The sequence below is a fragment of the Lactuca sativa genome, chromosome 3 (genome assembly GCF_002870075.4).
Source record: "Lactuca sativa cultivar Salinas chromosome 3, Lsat_Salinas_v11, whole genome shotgun sequence".
Classification (NCBI taxonomy): domain Eukaryota; kingdom Viridiplantae; phylum Streptophyta; class Magnoliopsida; order Asterales; family Asteraceae; genus Lactuca; species Lactuca sativa.
In genome coordinates this window covers 83,985,101-84,007,116 of record NC_056625.2, presented here as the reverse complement: position 1 = coordinate 84,007,116, position 22,016 = coordinate 83,985,101, and the positions used below count along the sequence as shown (strand labels likewise).

The 22,016-nt window shown below is 36.7% G+C and overlaps 1 long non-coding RNA gene across 1 annotated transcript; it reads right to left on the bottom strand.

The window, feature by feature from the left end:
• Positions 1 to 906: 906 nt before the first annotated feature.
• On the bottom strand, positions 907 to 3,540 carry LOC111920285 (uncharacterized). Its single transcript, XR_002859801.2, has 3 exons — positions 3,416 to 3,540; positions 1,664 to 1,727; positions 907 to 1,163 (listed from the first exon to the last, which is right to left on the bottom strand). It is a non-coding gene; the product is annotated as an uncharacterized LOC111920285 (long non-coding RNA).
• Positions 3,541 to 22,016: the final 18,476 nt, after the last annotated feature.

The following is a 22,016-nucleotide window of genomic DNA, read 5'->3' as shown; positions in this document are numbered from 1 at the left end:
TGCTTCTTCAATTGATAATGCAAAACTGAAGAAACCTGGAAAAAAAATTGGTACGACGTGATGCTTATTTCGAAAATTTGGTTTTTTCTGTATCTGCTTGCCTAATTCGTTTAGTAAGTTAATTATTAGTCTTTATCTATTATTTTTTATGATAAAATTTAAACCAATTAATGGTAGATAATTTTGAAACACTAATTTGAATTGTGAAGAGGTTGATAAGGAAACAAAATATTTAATTATAAGATAATTCAACGGAATTATCCGTAATAGATTTTCATATAATATTTAATTAACGATTTAATTAAAATATAAATATTAAATCTATAACTGGTTTAAAATATTAATTAATTAATTATTAATTCATATAATCAAAATTAAACCATGTGATTTATAAAGTTTAAAAATACTCCCTATACGTATGTATATGAGTATTATATATATATATATATATATATATATATATATATATATATATATATATATATATATATATATATATATATATATATATATAAGTAGAAGGTTATTTGTGAACAAAGACAGACATACGAGGTTTCAATGATGTAAATGGGTTCCTAAAATGAATTCATACATTATATCTCATGATCATATGCTTTCATGCCACATTATCTTTGGAATAAATAACGACGCTACATTGATCATAATTGACAAACTAAAAGAATTACAATTAAAGGCTAGGCATACATTTTTGAGCTTTAACACTAGCAACATCAACCCCTCATGTTGGATTTGTGTAGCCATATTTGTTTCTTGGTGTCGCAAAGTGAAGCGGAAAAGAGAACAAGAAGAATCAGGGGAAAGTTAATTAAGCTTGTGAAACTCACTATTATTAAAGTAAATGAGAGAAAGAGTTTCGATCGTATTTTACAATGAGTTCATCAAAATAGAGAGAGAAAAAGGAAAGAATAGAACTTAATAAAAGATATCGAGGCCCCTGATATTAGAGTTAAAGAGGGGTGCAAAGGTGGTCATTACTGTCACACCCCGTTAAATTGGAAACACGAGGAGTGGCAGGCTAAGGCCTCATCACAAACGGTAAATAGGAGTACCAACCATAAAAATTAAGCGTTCTAAGTTTACATCTTGTAACAAAAGCAACAACTTAAATCATGCTGGTGTCTTACTGATTCACTAACCATTCCCTGAAAAGCATTAAAAAACAAGGGTCAACTATAAAATAGTTGGTAAGTTCACAGGTTTATAATAGTAAATTATTTCAACAAGTAAATATAGTATGTTCAATAAAAGTTCTAGTTCATAAAATGATGAATGCCATTGCATTTTATTCACAACCAAGCCTAACGACCATTCTTGCCTCATTACATCATATACATGGTTTCCATGATGTCCGTTCATGGAAATACGCACTCACGGTTCTGGGTGAGTGGGGGATATCGATCCCAAATAACGCTATCCATAAGACCATCGGCTCGAATCAGGGTTAATAGGTTGTATCGGTTCTCTAGGGACTTATCATACAAGTTCATATCACCAAAGTTCATAATACAAGGTTCATACATCAAAGTTTATATCATATAGTTCATAACATAAGTTCATCAAGTAATGTTCATAGAAATTGTAGCAAGCTTTCCACCCCCAAAACATTTAAAAATCAAAAATAGGGGGAGGCGTGAATACTCACAATAGAAAGTTTGTAGCTCGGGCATTGCGGGTTGATGTTGATGAGTGCGATTCGCAATAGCGTCCTACATAACAAATAGTTTCTAGTGAGATATAATTCACTAAGATATTTTCTAGGAACTACCTATCCAACTAGTCGTGTCGTAAAGTGCCCAAAGTGTGTACGATTCATTATCGATAACATTAAGTCATAATGCATTGTGTTCAAAATTTCACAAAGGCATGGAAATAAATTTCAAAAATTGGTTTTTTTGGTTCTTACAAAGAGCATTGGTGTCCAGAAATTTTGTAGACATTTTTGAAGGTCATTTGATATTTATTTGTAAATTAAGTCCCAAATAATAGATAAAATTCAAAATAAATGGTAAATAGTTTCCAAAATTCTCAATATAATTTTTACAGGTTTTTGATAATGTTCCCAAGGTTGAGAAAAATATTGGTTAAGGTCTTTGAGTCCAATAACTTGAATTTGTAAATTCATGCTCCAATTTAATGAAAAATATGGATAAAATAACAAACAATGGCCAAATTGTTTAAAAATTTATATGGCTTTCTTATTATGTCGATATAATAATACTACAATCTTTCATACTTTTATCTCTTCTAAAAACGATTATTTTTAATGTATAGCCATTAAATCTTTATTTTTATAGAAATATAAGGAATTGGTTCTAGCCCATGGAGTTTTACAAATCGACACTTGAATATATGAAATTTCGTAAAACAATTTTTTCACAATATATTTAGAATCAAAATACGGGTATTCAATCCCAACAAGTTAAGCAATGTTGCACAATATAGTGCATGAGTTCTAGATGTAGCTGAAACTTCACGAATTTGTGTAGAATATTCTATGGTTTTTTAATCCACAAAATTTAGGCATTATTTGTTGGATATGTTAAGTCTGTAAACTATTTTTACCCAGATTAAGGTGGGGTTCAAGACCCGTGATCATGTAAAGCAAAACTATTGATCACAGAAAATGTTCTGCTTGTGCACATGTTTTTTAAAAATCATCAAAAATCAAATTTTTAATATTTTACAGTAAAGTCATGTGGGTTCGAATTTCAAATCATGGAACTAGCCCAGAGAAAAAGAATATCATGATTTTTGTTTATTAATGAGTGAGGTGTGGCTGTTCAAAGTTGAAAAAAATATTCTAACAGAATGCATGTCATCATTGGTTGCTTTGAGTGCCCCCTTAGGGTCACTTTCACAAAGACAACATGCATACTTCTTTTATGGTTGAAGATAAATAACTATAAAATATAGTTTATAGAAGAACAAGAAATTTTTAGTTTCATGCATCTAAGCCATAGATTTAGGGTTATTCTAAGGCCCCAAAGTGGGTGTTTCATTCTTGTGATAGAGAACTACTTAGAACCACCGAATCTTACATTAGGATAACACCACAAATCTGACTTCTAGCACATGCATGGAGTGAATAAGAATCCAAGACGTACTAGAAATAATTAATTTTTTTTTGTTATGTAAGAACCCAAAAGAAATGAAGAAGAAGATGCAAAACTGGATTTTTGAAATCATATGAACATATGTGCATATTTTCACTCTTAGCATGGGTTTGATCCTAGATTTTCACCATCTCAATCAGATGTAATATATTATGGTGAGAATCTACAAACACCAAGAGGAAAAACAAGGATACCTAGCCATAGAACCTGAAAAGTAAAGAAGAACCATGAAGAAGATGAGGTAAAGTTGTAAAACCATAAGAAGGGGTTGTATTGTTTACCTTGATTTCGAATTTAAGTGAACCAAGAACACTTCAAGAGCTTCAAGAATTCAAAATTAGGGTAGAAGATGGATGATTTCTGGATGGGTTCTTTGGTTTTGTAGTTGAATAGTTTTCTTGAAGAATGAGAGAGAGAGAGAGAGAGAGAGAGAGAGATTTGAGTGTAGAAAGGGCTCAAATGAGTAGCAATGATAGGTTTTAAGGCATGAGAGAGAGACAGAGAGAGAGAGAGAGATGAGGGAATACGGAAAGTTTTTGAATGGTAGGGAGGTGAGAGAAGAAGATTTTTCTTGGTATTGGATAAATCATTAAAAGCCTTTCATTAATTTTTATAAGTCTAGTCTTTAAATTTTTATAAAAACTCAAATATTATAATAATTTCCTAGGATTTTATTTATTTGGTTTTAGTGAAATATTTACATTTGGAAATAAGTTGGAAACTTATATTTCTTGAATTAATTTAGAAAAATGATAACCTATGATTTAATCTTTATAAAAATTAATTTCTCATATTTCAACAATAGTAACAAAGGTTCATAATATGTGGTTGTAGGATTTCTAAATCCTTAGATTTTACTTTTGGTTCACATTTCGAATTGTGAATTATATAAATTTGTCATCAACATTATACTTAGTTCACATTATGATTTAATTTTGTTCATATTAGCTTAGAATACTTAACTTTCTTAAGTAGTAGATTGTTCCAATATGGGAAGTTTAGGGTTGCTAACTTACCCTTGGGCTGTGGTCTACCAAACATAGTTTTGTGTTTAGACATAAGGTTCAACTTTGGCACTTTACCACTAGGTTGGTTCATTCACATATCAATGTGACCATTCAATGTAAGCTAAGGCACACTAATTGTTCCCAGGGATCTATCAAGTCGCGAACCTAGTTCAACTTGTAACTCTAGAGCCAAGTTAGTTGCACATAAGGAAATGATAAGTTCCCAGTTGAGTACTAACCTACGTTTTGGCGGATATCACAGTCTCCCCCAGTTGTGGGAATTTCATCCCGAAATTGAACTGGCTGGAACACTGGTTCAGACATAGTGAATAGTTGAGGATATTTGATCTTCATGAAATCCTCCCGTTCCCACGTAAACTCAGGCCCATGTCTAGAATTCCAATGAACTTTGACGATCAGTATTTTACTTCGTTTTAGTTGCTTAACCTCTCAGTCGAGGATCTCTATGGGTTTCTCCATGAACTTTAGTCGATCATCAATTTGGAGGTCCCCGAGAGGTACGTGTGGGGATGCCTCCGCCAAGCACTTTTTGAGGTTCGATACATGGTATGTATCATGTATCACACTCAGTTCATTTGGTAGACTAAGCTTATATTCCACTAGACCGACCCTTTTGATGATCTCTAAGGGTCCTACATAATAGGAACTTAGTTTTCCTTGTTTACCAAAGCACACGACTCTCTTCCATTGGGGATACTTTTACGAGTACTCTGTCTCCCTTTTGAAATTCCAAGATTTTCCTACGCTTGTCAGTATAGCTCTTATGGATGCTTGCGAGCAACTTTTAGTCTATTGCATATCATCGAGATCTTTTTAGTGGTCTCTTGAATTAAATCCAGTCTCGTTAACTTCCTATAGCCAATTTCCAGCCAACATAGTGGGGAGCGACATTTACGCCTGTACAAGGCCTCATAAGAGGAAAATTGAATGCTGGTATGGTAGCTATTATTATAGGAGAACTCGACTAACAGCAAATGGTTATGCCAATTCCTCCAAATTCGATCACGCAAGCCCGAGGCATATCTTCTAACTTCCGAATGGTTCATTTTCTCTGATCGTCTATCTAGGGATGGTAGGCGTTACTTAAGTCTAACTGTGTCCCTAACGCTTTTTGAAGTGACCGCCAAAATCGAGACGTAAAATGGCTATCTCTGTGTGGGATAATGGAAATAGGTACTCTGTGGCATACTACAATCTCGTCTATGTAAATTCGAGCAAGCCTTTCTATTCCGTAATCTTCTTGAATTGGAAGAAAATGTGCGAATTTCGTTAGTCTATCCACCACCACCCAAATAGAATCGTGTCCCTTCGTGGTACTTGGCAACTTGGTAACAAAATCCATTGATATTTGCTCCCATTTCCATTGAGGTGGTATCTCTAGTTGCTGAAGCAAATCAGAGGGCTTTTGGTATTCAGCCTTAACTTTGGATCATGTTAAAAAATTACCAATAAACAAGGCAATATCTTTCTTCATTCTAGGCCACCAATAGTATTCCTTTAGATCCAAGTACATTTTATCAGCTTTAGGGTGGATCGAGTATCGGAAATTATGGGCTTCCTTTAAAATTAATTTCCATAATTTGTTGACCTTTGGTATGCATACTCTATTTTTGATGTACTTCTCTCCATCCAATCGTGTTTCAAATCGTTGTTTTAGGCAATGTAATGTTTCACGTTTCACGTTTCAAGTTCTTAGTTTTTAGTGCTTCGTCTTGAGCAACAAGGATATTAGTCTTCAAACTAGTCTGAATAAGGACAACGAAGGTGTGTTCTCATGAGGGTTTCATTCTTTCCTTCCTAATCAGCGTATTCGCTACAACATTATCCTTTCCTGGATGGTATTTAATTTTGCAATTATAATCTTTGAGTAATTCCACCCACCGCCTTTGTCTCATGTTATGCATCTTCTAATCCAAGATGTTTTGTACGCTTTTGCGATCGATATAAATAGTGCACTTTGTTACATACAAGTAATGTCTCCAGATCTTAAGGGTGAATACCACTGCTCCTAATTCTAGGTCATGGGATATGTAGTTTTTCTCATGAACCTTTAAGTGCCTTGACGCATATGCAAAAACCTTGTCTTTCTGCATTAGTACGCAACCCATACCTTGGTGTGATGCATCACAATATACCGTGAAGTTCTCCACACCATCTAGCAAATCTAAAACTGGCGCATTACACAACTTATGTTTCAGCAATTGGAAGACATCCTCATGTGGTTCTTCCCATACAAATTTCCTATCCTTTTGGGTCAGAATAGTCAATGGCTGGGCAATTTTGGAGAAGTTCTCAATGTAAATTTGTCAGACATTGTTGTGCTACAATGTTCAAAAACCCTAATTATTGAGTCTATTAGTTTAGTGGTGTTATTACTACTTTAACTTTATAATGTTGTTTAACAATTCAAAGTTTTAGTAATTTTTGTAGGCTTTGGAATTAGGTCGGAAGGTGGTGGTGGTTCTAGTTGATGGTGGTGGTCTGTATATAGAGGGGAGCTAGATATTGGTAAGATAAGAAAAAGGAAGAGAAAGATGTTGAGTTTTAGGGGTGGGTGGGGTTGGGGGAGGGGTAGAGTTCGTCTTTTAAATTAATCATGAGTGGTTCTTGTGTTTTATAAAAGACAATTTTTCCCTCACATGCCTTGCACATGTTGTGACTTAATGGATCAAAACTGACAGTAAATTAATTACACTCTATGAAATGTTTTAAAACCAAAAGCACCTTCTATGAGACTGGAAAAAGTTAGTGACTAAACTTAATATTTTGAGAATCCATATGGACCATTTATGAGGATTGTCTTTAACTTATTTGTTGAAAATTTAATATTTTCTAAAATTTTTTATGAAATTACAAAAATGGTCCCTATAGTTGTCAAAAATATGTGGTTCCTGTCCCTATCAACTTGAAAAGACCCACCCAAAGTATATCTTTCTTCTCTCTCTTTCTCTCTCTCTCTCTCTGTCTGTCTCATACACACACACACACACACTTTCTCTCTCTCTCTCTCTCTCTCTCTCCCTGTCTCTCTCTGTCTATATATATATATATACACACACACACACACACACACACACACCACCACCAGTCAGTTTCTCTTCTTTCTATCGCTTTTTAAAACCACACAGACACCTTGTATCAAGAACACACATACCTTCTCAAGAACATCTATACACCCTCCAAGACTCCTATGATATACCCGCATGTTATTACCGTTTACCACTACTATCTACCACTAACCACCTCCATCCCCAACCGTCACCGCCATCTCATATTTCTTAATTCGATGAAGCTTCACCACTAGCCAACATGTAACACCAGTTTCTAGGTATTTGTGTTGTTAGACTCGCTTTCTATAAACATTGAATTTTCATCCCACACGCCATGCATTGGGAATGGAATGCTAGGCGTTGGAATGCCAAGTGTAAGTTTGTGGATTCCAGGTATTCACACGCATAGGACAAATCCTAATTTTTAGGGTTTTAACCCTATTTAAAGGCCATTATAGCCTCATAATGCTTCTTATATCCAACCTCAATCCCTTATAGCCCTCATTCAAAATCCTAAGTGTGTGATTGTTTTGAAGACTTGGAATAACATTTTGGTATCATTTTAATGATATTGGTGGAGAAGGAAGATCTTTGGACTGTTGGTGTTGCTCTCTTGACTTTGGATCTAGACTATTGGCATGTTAGAGCACCTTTTGGAGGTATAAAGTTCAGATCTTGATGACTTCTTTACTAGATCTTGCTTAAGTGTAGTTTTATGTGCTTTTTATTCCCAAGAACTTGACTTTTGTGAGATTAGAATGCTCCAGAGGTTTGTGTTGTCCTTTCAAGCAATTTGGAGTGTTTAGAATCATAAAAATGAAAGCCTCAACCATGATACGCTTCCATGCTAGAGTTTTGGAAATTTAGAGTGTGATTTAAGTTAGATTTTAGTGTTGGGATTTTTGTAGCCATGAAAAGTCATAAAGGTTGCAACTTTATGACTTTAGACGTTCTTTTAGAATTGGATCTAAATTTTGAACGCTATGTCTTGAGGCATTAAGACATTGGTTAAGGATTTATGACTCTATGGTTACATCGGGCGTTTGGGTTAGAACGTTGGGCGTTCGGACGCCAGGAGTCATCTAACGGACATCATGCGTTCTCTTATAAGCCCCTTGGATTGATTTTGGGCCTTGGGCTATTTAGGGTTTTCGACTTTGATTAGTTAGGCCGATTGAGGAAAGAGGTAAAATGCTCTTTCACCCAGGGATTTGGAAATATGAATGAGGTTCCTAGTTATTGTTTATGGCGTAATTATTAGTTGGGGTTTTATGTGGTTGATTAGCACGAGGACTTTTTGGATCAGCAGTCCGAGCAACGATCTGATTTTCAGCAGTTGATGTGAGTCTCCTCACAGTGTTTAGCGGGTCGAAGGAACCAATCTAAGCCCATGATTTATTATGATTAGAATGCTAGTTGTCTGCGTGACCCTTTCATGTGTATATGAGAGATGTATACTGGGTGGGGCCCGATGTCAGGAAAGGCCTGATGAGTGTAATGTATGTTATTTGTCTTAATTATTCTTGCATGTGTTTTATGTATCTTTATGAATGTTGAGCAGGTCCCAATGCCAGGCGGGGCCTGATGAATGCGATGAGGCGGTACCCATCTCAAATTTATTAACAAGATCTGTTCTGAGTGGGGCTCAACATCGATAGGGCTGAATGGTTGTTGGGCATATCCTGTTGTATGTTTCATGTGTATGGTATGAGGTATTTTAGGGAACTCACTAAGCTTTGTGCTTACGGTTTTCAGTTTATGTTTCAGGTACTTCCAAGTCGAAGGGGAAGGGCTTAGGATGATTACATCACACACACAATGTTGTTCCGCATTTTGTGATTTGATGTTCTTAGATGATTATTGACATACTTTGGTTTTCTTTTATGGTTTTACAAACAATTTTTCGATGATGGTATTACTATTATTAAAATGAAATTTTTGGTCTTAATTTTTAGGACGTTACAAGTTGGTATCAGAGCCTTGGTTTGAGGGATTCAGGCAAACTCTTTGGTGTGTCTTAACTCAAACTGAGGATTTGGTAGATTTTTCATAAAAGGAATGTTTATAAGAATAATTTTCTAACAAAAGGAAGGGATGTGGTGCATGCAATCGACCAAACTAAAGTAAGTTTTCCCAAAGTACCCATACAAGTTTTATGATTATGCTTTGAATTTTGAGTCTGTGAATCGCATGCTAGAGTAAGGATAAGGACCTAGGAGAGATGCCTTTGTATGCCAGCTATATGAGCTTCTAGACTTGCATGCTAGCACTGATCAGTTAGTGATAGGATAGCCTGCTTAGGTTATGCTTGATTATGATTACTCAATGCTTGAATGTTGCTTTCTTTATGCTTTTAGGAGTTCTCATTAACTTCGGCTAACTAGTAAGCGAGTATTCTAAGTTACATATGATGGGTTTTAGTCATAAGACACCCTATGTGCTCATACAAACCCTAATGCTCGGATCTAGGTTTCTCTATTGTACATTCTTTGAATCCAAGACTATAAACCCTAATTCTAGCATACAAGTAATCATATTAATATGTAATTAGATTCAAGATCATACCTTGATTGTTATGTACCAATAACAATCCCAATTTCTCCTTGAATTGACTTTGGAAGGCTTAAAGTCACAAGTGTCACTTCTCTAATGGTTCACAAACACCATAAGCAAGAGGATGAAGAGGAGAGAGGTTGGAGGCTGCCAAAAACGTGTAGAAACCCTAACAAGAGGCTTAGCCACGTTTTTGAGCCTTAAGGGGTCTTTATATAGTTGGTCTATTAGGGTTATCTAACAAGGAAACCCTAATTTGGATGCTTAAGCCCTAAGCAACCCATAGACTCCTTTTATCAAGCCCATGGACGATTTCCTTATGGGTTTCCCATAAGAATTCGTCCATCCCTTAATATAAGGCAATCCATGGCCCAAATTATAATTATCTTATAATTACAATTCCAGTCCCTTAAGTTTAATTAATCTCTTTTAGTCACAAAACTAATTACCAATTAATTATTGACTAATATTAATTAAACAATATGATTTCTCCTTTAATATATAATTCCCATAATATATTAATAAATCATATTTAATCCTTACTCTCCATAATTCATCCTATCAAGTTGCTTTAGTGAAGGCAACCCAAAAGGACCATGCACCATCGGGTCAAGTACATACCAAAATAGTTATGGACTTAGACACTAATCCAACAGTCTCCCACTTGGATAAGTCTAACAATTATTTTGCGTATGACTTCAGATCCCGATCTGCAATCGTAGCTTTCTAAAGCCGCTGTCAACTCTGATCCTATCAGATACGCATGTCCTTAGATAAGGGATCATATATTCCTCCATTCTTGATATCGTATGAGATATGATTTTTAATCATTCTCTTTGTACTACTTCTCGATTTCTGATTTATGACGACAGACTAACTGAACAAATCAAATTAGTCCTAGCCCGGCCGAGCATTTACGTATGTCATCACTAAACCATCGAGGGGCCCAAAAGATATCGCTTTTATCCTTCTTTGGATAAAAGGAATGGATAAACTTTGATACAATGCTTGCTTGCACTCACTAACCAAATCGCACACAACAATATGTTTTATAACACCAAGTTACTAGTGCGTTTACATATTATCAATGTGCAACCGATTAGCAAGATACAACTCACACATCTCGGTTTGAAGAATATAAGATGTTATCGTCTCACTAATCACTCGAGATAGTGATCCAAGTGAGCGTGGGTTTAATCCAATGCTCAAATCATATTCATAAGCACTCATGAACGTTGCAACAAACATTTGCTTATGTCTAATACTCTTTTAGACAATCCACACACCAATTCATGATAGTCTTCATTCATATCTACTTCCAACATATGAACGATTGTGGCCCGTTTGAATAATTCGATTATTCTTAATAAACTCAATTATTCTGGAAGTCAAAACATGCAAGGTGAAACACAAGAATAATACTAATCCCATATGGCCTCAAACCTTTGAGTATAAACAAAACACGTTTTATTTATCACCATATCGATTACTCATTATTTGTCATTTCGGGTAATCAACTTCTTACTTGAATCATTACACTTGTCCCATGCTCCTAGCATGCACACAATGTTTACCTATGGTTCTTACTTTTGTGAAATAGACAAATTGAACACATTTCCAATCATTCTCATTTTACAACTCCAAATCCATTTTCAAATTCTCGCTACTTATAGAATATGCTAGATTCTAACACTTTATGCAACGATCCTTTCGTAATGTCACAGTCACAAAGACTATTGCCAATGATATTACAAAGTCCTCTATCGGAGATTGTTACAAGACAATTCCTTAGATATGATGTCTCTCTCTCAAAGTACATTCCTTTGAACATCCTTTTGCATAAAAGTTTCTAATCTAGACATAGATTTTCAATATTTACTTCCCAATATGGACATGCTTCCATATTTTCCATATGACAACTCATTCTTAATAGAATCTTATCTATTCGTAATTATGTCGATATTGTCCATCCAATATGGAAACATTTCCATAATTTCCAATACTATACTTCCAACTACTCACAAGCGACCAATCCTCGTCGAACTTTGGATTGTCCTTTGATAGTTGTTTAATTATTTTAGTCAAAACCAATTCTAGTCCCTTTTCCCTCTATATGCACTAGACATTTGGAAAATTTTAGAATGGTCAAACATTAAACCATTTGCAATCGATCCTATACCCGAAGCGTATGGGACACGACGCATAATGTTTTATTTTCTATGTTCTCAAAATTCGAATTGTGAAGAGGAATGCCATAATCATAATCGAAACTTTAAGAACACACTATGTACCCTTGACTAAGTTTATTAACATTTCACAACCTAATCTTTTAGATTTGAAATGAAGCATAATATTCTCTCCCTTAATTATAGCAAAACAACCTTTCAACTCTTACAACTTTGCAAAGTATGACTCTTGTTTTCTATAATTAATATTGCCAACTATGCAATACGTGCCTTAATAATCATACAATCATAACATTTATGCTCCCACTGTCATGATGATTATTATAAAACATAACACTTATGCTCCCACTAGCTTCGACATGTATTCATAAACATCTTAACTTTCAGAAAAACAATACTTATTGAATTTCTTAAGTTCATGTTTCTAATACTTAGTGCTTTGATAATCTTTTATCAAGACTTCTTGAACTTATACACCTTTTCCTTCGATAGTTCATATGTGTGTCTAAACAATTAAGGCTAATTGCCAAACCTCAAATTATGGAAAGGGATGTCGTAACCATAATCGAATTTGAGAATGCAATTTTACAATCACTATCTTCTTAAAATCTTTCTTAGTGAAAGCATTTTCTCACAATCATTTTCATGAAGGAAGAAATCTTATGACACTTAGATTTAAACGGTGTATGTGTTCCTATCCATGTGAATTTGTTAAAAACCAAAGTTTACGACAAATTCAAACTCATATGGATCGAACTTTCTTAATCTTGATTTCTTGCCTTATGGTAGCACAACTGCCCACCACGTCTTCCAAGTAGTTAAGCAGCTCACCTTTTCCTATCAATGTACTTTCCATTGATCAAGGTCCTTGCCTTTTATGCATTCAAATGAGAACTCATAGGACTCACATGCATAATTAACTCGATTGGATTGGCACAGAAACAAAATAATGTCTTCACGATAGGTTGTAAACCTCAACTCGTGTGCTAGTGATGATCGATAAGGTTTATTTGATTTGTTCTTGAAACTTTTCAAGACTATCAAGACTCCCACTGACTCCTTGACATATACGATTCTCTTATCAAAACATTTCTTGACAAACAAATATTCAAGAGTTAGTGTAGCTTTTATCAAAACAAAAACACTTCATAATTTTGGTCTTAGTTGGTCTTTGTCTTATCCAAGACATCACAACTTTCCACAATTGATGAATGTTATAAACCTTCTTAATACTATTCGCTCAATGTCACAATCTTGACTTTAAGACTTGTTTTGGAACGAAGTATGATTGACTTCTTGATTTGACCATTTCTTCAATCTTTGATTCCTTTTCTTGGACATACAATTGTACCAAGACTCACTTAGAGGATCAATTGAGATATGGTTATTAATCATTAAGACCTATCATAAAGCATAAAAGCTACTCTCCCTTCTTCTTAGAATGGGGAAACTTTTATCTTTCTGCCTACTTGATTCTTCTTATTCGTTCTCCTATTGATCTAAACCCTTTAATCAATTCAGAATTGCACTTAATCTTGTAAGTGTAATCATATTTACTAAGCCTTTAGTAAATCATGAGGAATATATTTGTTACTCTTATGGTGAACTTGATCAACACACAACTTTGTGTACTCGATCTCCTAATCCTTCACTTGACACTTTGTCAACGAATTTGTCTAATTTCCAAATATGAAATTTCTCATTCATCATGCAACCAAGTTGCGTGATTCCAAATTTCAGTCCAATTGAAACTTTAGGCGATGAGAAACTCTCCCTATTTGCTAAATTCTCGACATTTCCATAACTAAGAATCATATCCATTCGTTGTAGAAATATGTAAACATCAATTTTTCATAACGATTTCATTGCAAGGAAGTAAACAAATAAATAAATAAGTCAAACAAAATTTATTTTATTTATAAAAGCAGCGGAAAAACATATGTCCTTACAATGCAAAATCTATTGAAAACTATGTAAAAAGAAAATTTCTAACAACTCTATCATAACTATCTAAGCTCAAAATCCAATCTTCATGTCCATGAGATCGAGATCCATCTCTTGTGATTAGATTCATCTTGCTCTCTTATCAAGCTTCCTTTATTTTCACCGATCCTTCAAAACATTCAAATGCAATCTTATCACATCATGTATTGAGAATTAATGAATAGGAACTTAATGGAGTTAGATAGCGGATTCTTACCTAAAGCGTAGTCATACTTTTGACTCTCCCATCTCTTAGATCTCTTAGGTAAATAGGGCAACTTCGTCTCCAATGCCCCTTCTCTATTGGCAATAAAAGAAAACTGACTCTTTTGGAACAACACATGGAACTACCTCAGACATCGCCTTTCTCTTATGATCAAACTTTTCGATCATTGCATGTCTTTCAATGCCATTGTCTATATCCATAGAGGTCTTGAAGGCAGATTCACCAATCAACTTTGCTTTTCTATTTCACCAAATCATTGCAGATTCAACAACAATAAGCATATAGGTGAGATCTATAAGGGTCACGTCGTAGTTCATCATATAGTACTCTCTTACGAACTCACTATATGGGTTAGGAAGTGACTGAAGAACTCAATCAACAGCCATCGCTTCACCGACAAAGGATCCCATCATTCTTAACCTATCAATGTGTGACTTCATCCCTAAGACGTGTGCACACACCGACTTGCCCTCTTTATGTTTACTTGCCAAAAGGGCTTGAGTGATATCGAACCTTTCAATTTTACAATCTTGTGGGTTAGGGAGAATAATTGGAGGAGGGGGAGGAAGTGAAGCATGATTTCTTGTTCCTCGATCGAATCGTGGAATATCATCTTCATGTGGAATGCTTGTTCCACGGGATTTGAGAAGACCATAGTTGTCGAAATTTGACATCGGGAGAAAAACGAATTCAAGTTAGTTGATTGATTGAGTCCTTAGTAAATCACCCAAATGAAATACTAAGGCTAGGACCCAACACAATATTCTACAACTCGGGAGAGGGATGCCGTAACCCTAATTGCAGAATATTTGAAGGTAAGTGAATGACGATTCACTAATTTTCACCATGAAAAACGAAGAATAATTTTAAGTTTTAAATCTATGAAAACTCCTAGATCCTTTGAGATTCATTGAATATTTCAATGGCATGTTTAAATCTCGATATGCCCCTCTTGTTTGTGACTGGGATGCCGAGGATCACAAGCGGGTGTGAATAACCATGCAAACTACATGGTTCCCTCACATGTTACAATCACCTATTCGATGTGCTGGTAAACCACACACGCTCCACCGAACTATGACAAACATTGAGTCACCCTTTGCTACCTTTGCTTAGAACCATTTAGTGTGCCGGTAAACCACACACGCTCCACTAACGTCTTCGCAAGGGCACAAAGTGTAATTTCATGGAATTGCATCAATTCACTTTTGCCTAAGTAACTAAGATTGGGAATTTGAAAAACATTTAGTTACTTTGTATTTCATTATACTTATAATGGAAGGTTTCGTCCTATCCTACCCGTTCGGCTAATGACCCTCCACCAGTCAAGAGTGCGGTGGGTAAGAGTGGATACCCATTCAATTGCCATTTTATAGGCAATTTCCTTAAACAACCCTTATAGACCAGCTTCGTGAATGAGGCCTACTAACGGTAAGACTGACTTTCACTCATACATATATATAATGTTATACTTTTAATGTTATATATAGTATAGGGTGTATTTTATACTTTTAAAATACTATATGGTTAACTTTAACAATTACACTTTTAATTCAATTAAATGGTTAACCTAAACCTTTATGGATTTATTAAATCTCTTTTAATTATACTCCTTAATTAATTAATAAAACCATAAGGGTGTGATTTGAACTTTTCAAAACATTACTAGGGTTTTAGAATTTAACATTCTTAATTAAACTTTTAATCAACTTTTAAATTCCAAAACTTGATGGCAAGTTTTGAAACATTTCAAAACATTAGGGTTTTAACTATTTAAATTTCAAAACTTCAAAACTTTTAGGTTCAAATTTAAACTATAAAACCTAAAGGGGAAAATATGAAACTTTTCATAACAACAAGGATCAAATAACAAATAATCTAAACTAACATTTAGTTACATAATTATCCATATTTGATTTGTTTAATGATTTCTTGCAAAACAATTTATCAATTTACTCAAAATAATTAATCAATTATCTTATAAGGAAACAATTATCTTATTAATTGATAATTATCTTTAATTAGATCAAGAATATAGTCATATATATCATAAAATTGGATTTATATTGATCTAACATGATAAGGTAACTATCCATATGCAAAAACAGCAAGAAATCCCGAGATAAGCATTATCTGACAAGTTGACTCGTCGAGTCAGACATGGACTCGTCGAGTATGCATGGACTCGGCGAGTTCAGCCATGGAGTCGGCGAGTCCAGCCTCCACAATCCAAAAAATCGAATTTTTCAGTTATACAATGCATCAATACAATTGAAACCAAGCTAGGCTCTGATACCACTGATGGGTTTTAGTCATAAGACACCCTATGTGCTCATACAAACCCTAATGCTCGGATCTAGGTTTCTCTATTGTACATGCTTTGAATCCAAGACTATAAACCCTAATTCTAGCATAAAAGTAATCATATTAATATGTAATTAGATTCAAGATCATACCTTGATTGTTATGTAGCAATAACAATCCCAATTTCTCCTTGAATTGACTTTGGAAGGCTTAGAGTCACAAGTGTCACTCCTCTAATGGTTCACAAACACCATAAGCAAGAGGATGAAGAGGAGAGAGGTTGGAGGCTGCCAAAAACGTGTAGAAACCCTAACAAGAGGCTTAGCCACGTTTTTGAGCCTTAAGGGGTCTTTATATAGTTGGGCTATTAGGGTTATCTAACAAGGAAACCCTAATTTGGATGCTTAAGCCCTAAGCAACCCATAGACTCCTTTTATCAAGCCCATGGACGATTTCCTTATGGGTTTCCCATTAGAATTCGTCCATCTCTTAATATAAGGCAATCCATGGCCCAAATTATAATTATCTTATAATTACAATTCCAGTCCCTTAAGTTTAATTAATCTCTTTTAGTCACAAAACTAATTACCAATTAATTATTGACTAATATTAATTAAACAATATGATTTCTCCTTTAATATATAATTCCCATAATATATTAATAAATCATATTTAGTCCTTACTCTCCATAATTCATCCTATCAAGTTGCTTTGGTGAAGGCAACCCAAAAGGACCATGCACCATCGGGTCAAGTACATACCAAAATAGTTATGGACTTAGACACTAATCCAACAACATATTATTGAGAGTATATAATTTCAGAAGGATAGGTTTTAACTCTATTATGCAACTCTTGTTTGACTCCAACCGTTGTAGTGTGAGAGCTTTCATTTGAAGAATTATCTAGTTATCCATGGTATCTAATTGGATTCATGAGCTACTTAGAGGGTGTTAGGGAGAGTTCCTTATGTAGTTGATGGTGGAGAGTAGTCTGGGGGTTGCCTTCGGAAAACTTTGGAAGAGATTCGGTTCTTGGAGCATTAACTTGTTGAGGGTTGTATGTATAGATAAATGAGTGACTTGAAGGATTTCAGGCGATCCTTGAGGAAAGTACGGACATATGTGGAAGGTAGTATGGGTCCATACTACTGGAAGCAGAGGATCCGTACTCGAGCAAAGGAAAGTTGTGATGATACCAGGAAGCTTGTAGAGTATGGGGATTCCTCGATGTATATATTTGTGTGTGTTCTCTGATGGATGGAATGGTCTATTTTCAGTATGGTGGTCACTCGATGAGGATCTGGTAGTGGTTCTGGTGTTGGTAAGGGTCTAGGCTTTGGGGCCGAACATGTGGATCACCCAATACGGGAGTTCATTTCATCATATATTACCTGTTGTATGCTTGAGCAAACTCCTATGATCTTTGGGATGGTCAAGTAGCATATCATCGAGAGTCTAGATGAGCGCTTGTGTGCTTTTCATTCTAAGATGGTGGCAATGATGCGAGCTCGCACTATTACTTTTTGTGAGTTTCGGGCATGTAGGGCCCCAGATTTCTTTAGGAAGAAGCACCCGACTATGAGTAGGTGTTGGCTGGAAGATGTTGGGAATGTCTTCTGTTCTAGCCTTTGTCCTGAGGAGGCTAAAGTCATACTTGCATCCTGCCTTTTGAAAGATAAAGCTTGCGAGTGGTGGGAAGAGGTTGGACATGCCTTGGGAGGCAAGGCAATTGAGTTCATGACTTGGGAGGATTTTGTGGAGAGATTTCAGGCTGAGTTTGCACCTATGATTAAGGTCCAACAGTTGGCAAGGTAGTTTTAGAATCTTCTCCAGACTACTGAGCGATTACTGCTATGTTCCGTGAGAGGGCGTTATTCATTCCATGGTATGTGGCGGACGAGGAGACGAAGAAGGCGAGATACCATGAGATGTTGAGGAGCGATATCAGGCAGTTTGTGAGCAGACCCAGTTGTACGACACTAGATGATATGATAGCGAGATGATAAGTCAGGGAGATAGACTTGGAGATGGAGAATAAGCAGAAATTAGACCAGGTTATGGTTTAGAGGGTTTGGCAAAGAGGCCCAAGGCTCTTGATCTGAGATCAAGAAGCCATCATGGTCAGGGCCGCTGTGGCAAGTGCGGCAAGACACACGATATGGCATGTAGGGTGGATGGTTCTGGCTGCTTTTGGTGCGACAAGATAGGTTATTTTAGCACGGATTGCACTGCCACCACCACGACCCATGTATCTGATCTGATTTGCTTCCATTGCAATCAGAGGGGCCTTAAGAAGGACAAATGCCCATGTTTAGCACCGGGATACGGGTTGCAACTCCCGATCTAGTGACTTTGAGGATCACGGATGACTGCCAGGGCAAGCCGAATGCACCTGTTGTGAGGAGCAGGGCTTTTCAGCCAACGGCCAAGGAGGATCGTGTAACACCTGATATGGTGATAGATATGTATCTTCTCCTTATCTCTTTATTTATGTTTATTTTCTGCTTATATTTGTGTGTTTTGTTTTAGGATCATTCCTTGAGAACGGTGTTTGTTCCTTTGTATTGTTTGATTTGGGGGATGCATGATGTTTTATGTCTCTTGTGGTTAGCAAGAGGTTTGCCAATGCTCTGGGGGAGTTGGATTGTCCATTAGAGGTTGAGATTGTTGATGATCATCATGTATGAGTATCTAGGGTTCATCGGAGTTGTGTCTTGGAGCTGTTCAGCGAGTGGTTCCCGATTGATTTGGTTCCTATTCCCCTTTGTGAGATAAAGGTTATCGTGGGGATGGATTGGTTGAGCCGCAATGTGGAAATGATTTATTGCAATCAGCAGTTGGTGCGTATCTCGACCCCAAGTGGGGGACATTTGCTAGTTCAGGGAGAGGGTGTTCATCGCAGGCTGATTTTATGTTCAACAGCTAGGGAAAGGCGTAATCTTCACCAGGGTTGTTCCGAATGTGTCTCCAATGTTATGGATACCAGGGAAAATGGCAAGGAAACTATGGGTGATGTGTCGGTTGTTTAGGAATATCAAAATGTGTTCCCTGATGATTTGCCTAGAGTGCCTCCATAGCAAGTAGATTTTTGGATTGACTTGGTTCCCGGCGTGGCTCCGATAGCTAAAGCACCTTATCGGTTATCACCTCCAGAGATGTAGGAGTTGTCTACACAGCTGTAGGAGCTGTTACAGAAAGGGTTCATTCAACCGAGTAGTTCGCCATGGGGAGCATCGGTCATGTTCGTAATGAAGAAGGGTGCGACACATCGAATGTGTATCGACTACCGAGAGCTGAATAAGCTAGTAATGAAGAACCTTCATCCACTCCCGAGGATTGATGATTTATTTGACCAACTTCAGGGTGCATCTTGGTTTTCTAAATGAGGGTTAGAGAGGAGTATACGCAGAAGGCAACCTTCCAGACTCATTATGGTCGTTACGAGTTTGTGGTGATTCCCTTCGGGTACACCTATGCTCCAGTGACATTCATGGATCTCATGAATCGCATATGCATACCCATGTTGGATTGGTCTGTGATTATGTTTATCGATGATATCTTATTCTATTTTAAGTCCCAGGAGCTATATGAGGCGCACATGAGGGAGGTATTGGAGAACTTGAGGAAGGAAAGGATATATATATATATATATATATATATATATATATATATATATATATATATATATATAATGTTCTCCAAGTATGAGTTATGGTTGCGCGAAGTGCAGTTCCTGGGGAAACTTGTCAACCAGAACGGGATACTGGTCGATCTGTCCAAGGTCGAGGCGGTGATGAGATGGGAGGTTCCGAAGTCTCCATCTGAGATTTAGAGTTTCCTTGGTCTGATAGGTTACTATCATAAATTCATTCACGATTTATCCAAGATAGCATATCCTATGACTCAGTTGACAAAAAAAAAAAGACTGTCAGTTTCCCTTGTGGGGTTGAGCAGCAGGCAACTTTTGAGATCTTCAGGCAGAAATTGTGTGAGGCATTACTTCTAACCATATCAGAGGGTGTTGAGGATTTTGTGGTCTATTGTGATGTGTCGATCATAGGTTTGGGTGCAGTCTTGATGCTGAGGGGTCACGTTATTGCTTATGCTTCGAGGCGAACTGTCATATGCATGATTTGGAGCAGGGGCTATGGTGTTCACCCTTAAGATTTGGCGGTATTACCTTTATAGGGTCTGTTGTATATCTACACGGATCACAAGAGCCTGAGGTATTTGATGGATCATCTGAATCTAAAATGAGACATCATGGATGGTTGGATGTGGTGAAAGATTATGATTGCGAGATACTTTATCACCCAGGGAAGGCCAATGTAGTGGCCGATGCTCTCAGCCGCAAGGCAATCACGACTCTGATCAGAGGTGTGTGCCTAAGGATGAGGGTGATTACTCAATTCTTGGAGCAGACCCAAGAGGCTTAGATTGAGGCTATGAAGGAAGAGCACTGAAAGAGTGAGCTCATTGTGGGTCAGGTGGTTTCCTTCGATTATAACAGTCGGAGGTTATTGACTCTTCATTGGAGGGTGTAGGTTCCATACTGGGGTGGTGCGTCGACATGTTTTTGATAAAAAAAGGTGCACAAGTCGAGATTCTTTATTCATCTCCGAGTGACAAAGATGTATAGAGATCTGCGTCCCGAGTAATGGTGGCCATATATGAAGCAGGATGTGGCATGGTATGTGGAGAGGTGCTTGACTTGTAGGAAAGTCATGACTGAACATCAACGACCTCATGACAAGATGTAGTCGTTAAACATTCCCTTTTTGAAATGAGGAGAGATTATTATGGATCGATTTGACAAGAGTGCACATTTTATTCTAATTCATGAGAGTATCATTGTAGAGAAGTTTGTTGACATCTACATCAGATAGGTTATGTCACGACATGAGGTTTCGGCTTCATTGGTTTCAAACAAGGATGTCTGCTTTACTTCTTGGTTTTGGAAGTGGTTTCAGGAGGAGTTGGGTACTCGTTTGCATTTCAGCACGGCTTACCACCCGTAGACTAATGGATAGAGTGAGTGGAATATCATACCTTGTAGGATATGGTTCAGGTACGTGTATTGGATTTCGGTGGGAGTTGGGATACATATCTACCATTGGCGAACTTTTCATATAACAACAGTTATCACGCCAACATTGATCGACCTCCATTTGAGATGCTATGTGGGAGGAAATACATGAGCCTGATATGTTGGGGTGAGGTTGGTCAGTGAGTCATGGGTAGTACTGAAGAGGTACTCAAGAGCACCGAGTTGATTCAGCACGTTCGTGGTAGGCTTAAGACAACACAGAGTCGGCAGAAAAGCTATACCGACAAGCGCCAATTAGATTTAGAGTTCCGGGTTGCGGATATGGTTCTCTTGAAGGTGTCACATGGGAAAGGTGTCATTCGATTCAGGTACAGGGGGAAGTTGGGCCCTAGATACATTGGTCCATTCATGGTTTTGGCTCACGTGGTCCGGTTAACACTTGGATCTTCCCGAGGATCTTAGTCAGATCCATAACACGTTTCACGTCTCTCAGCTGCAGAAATG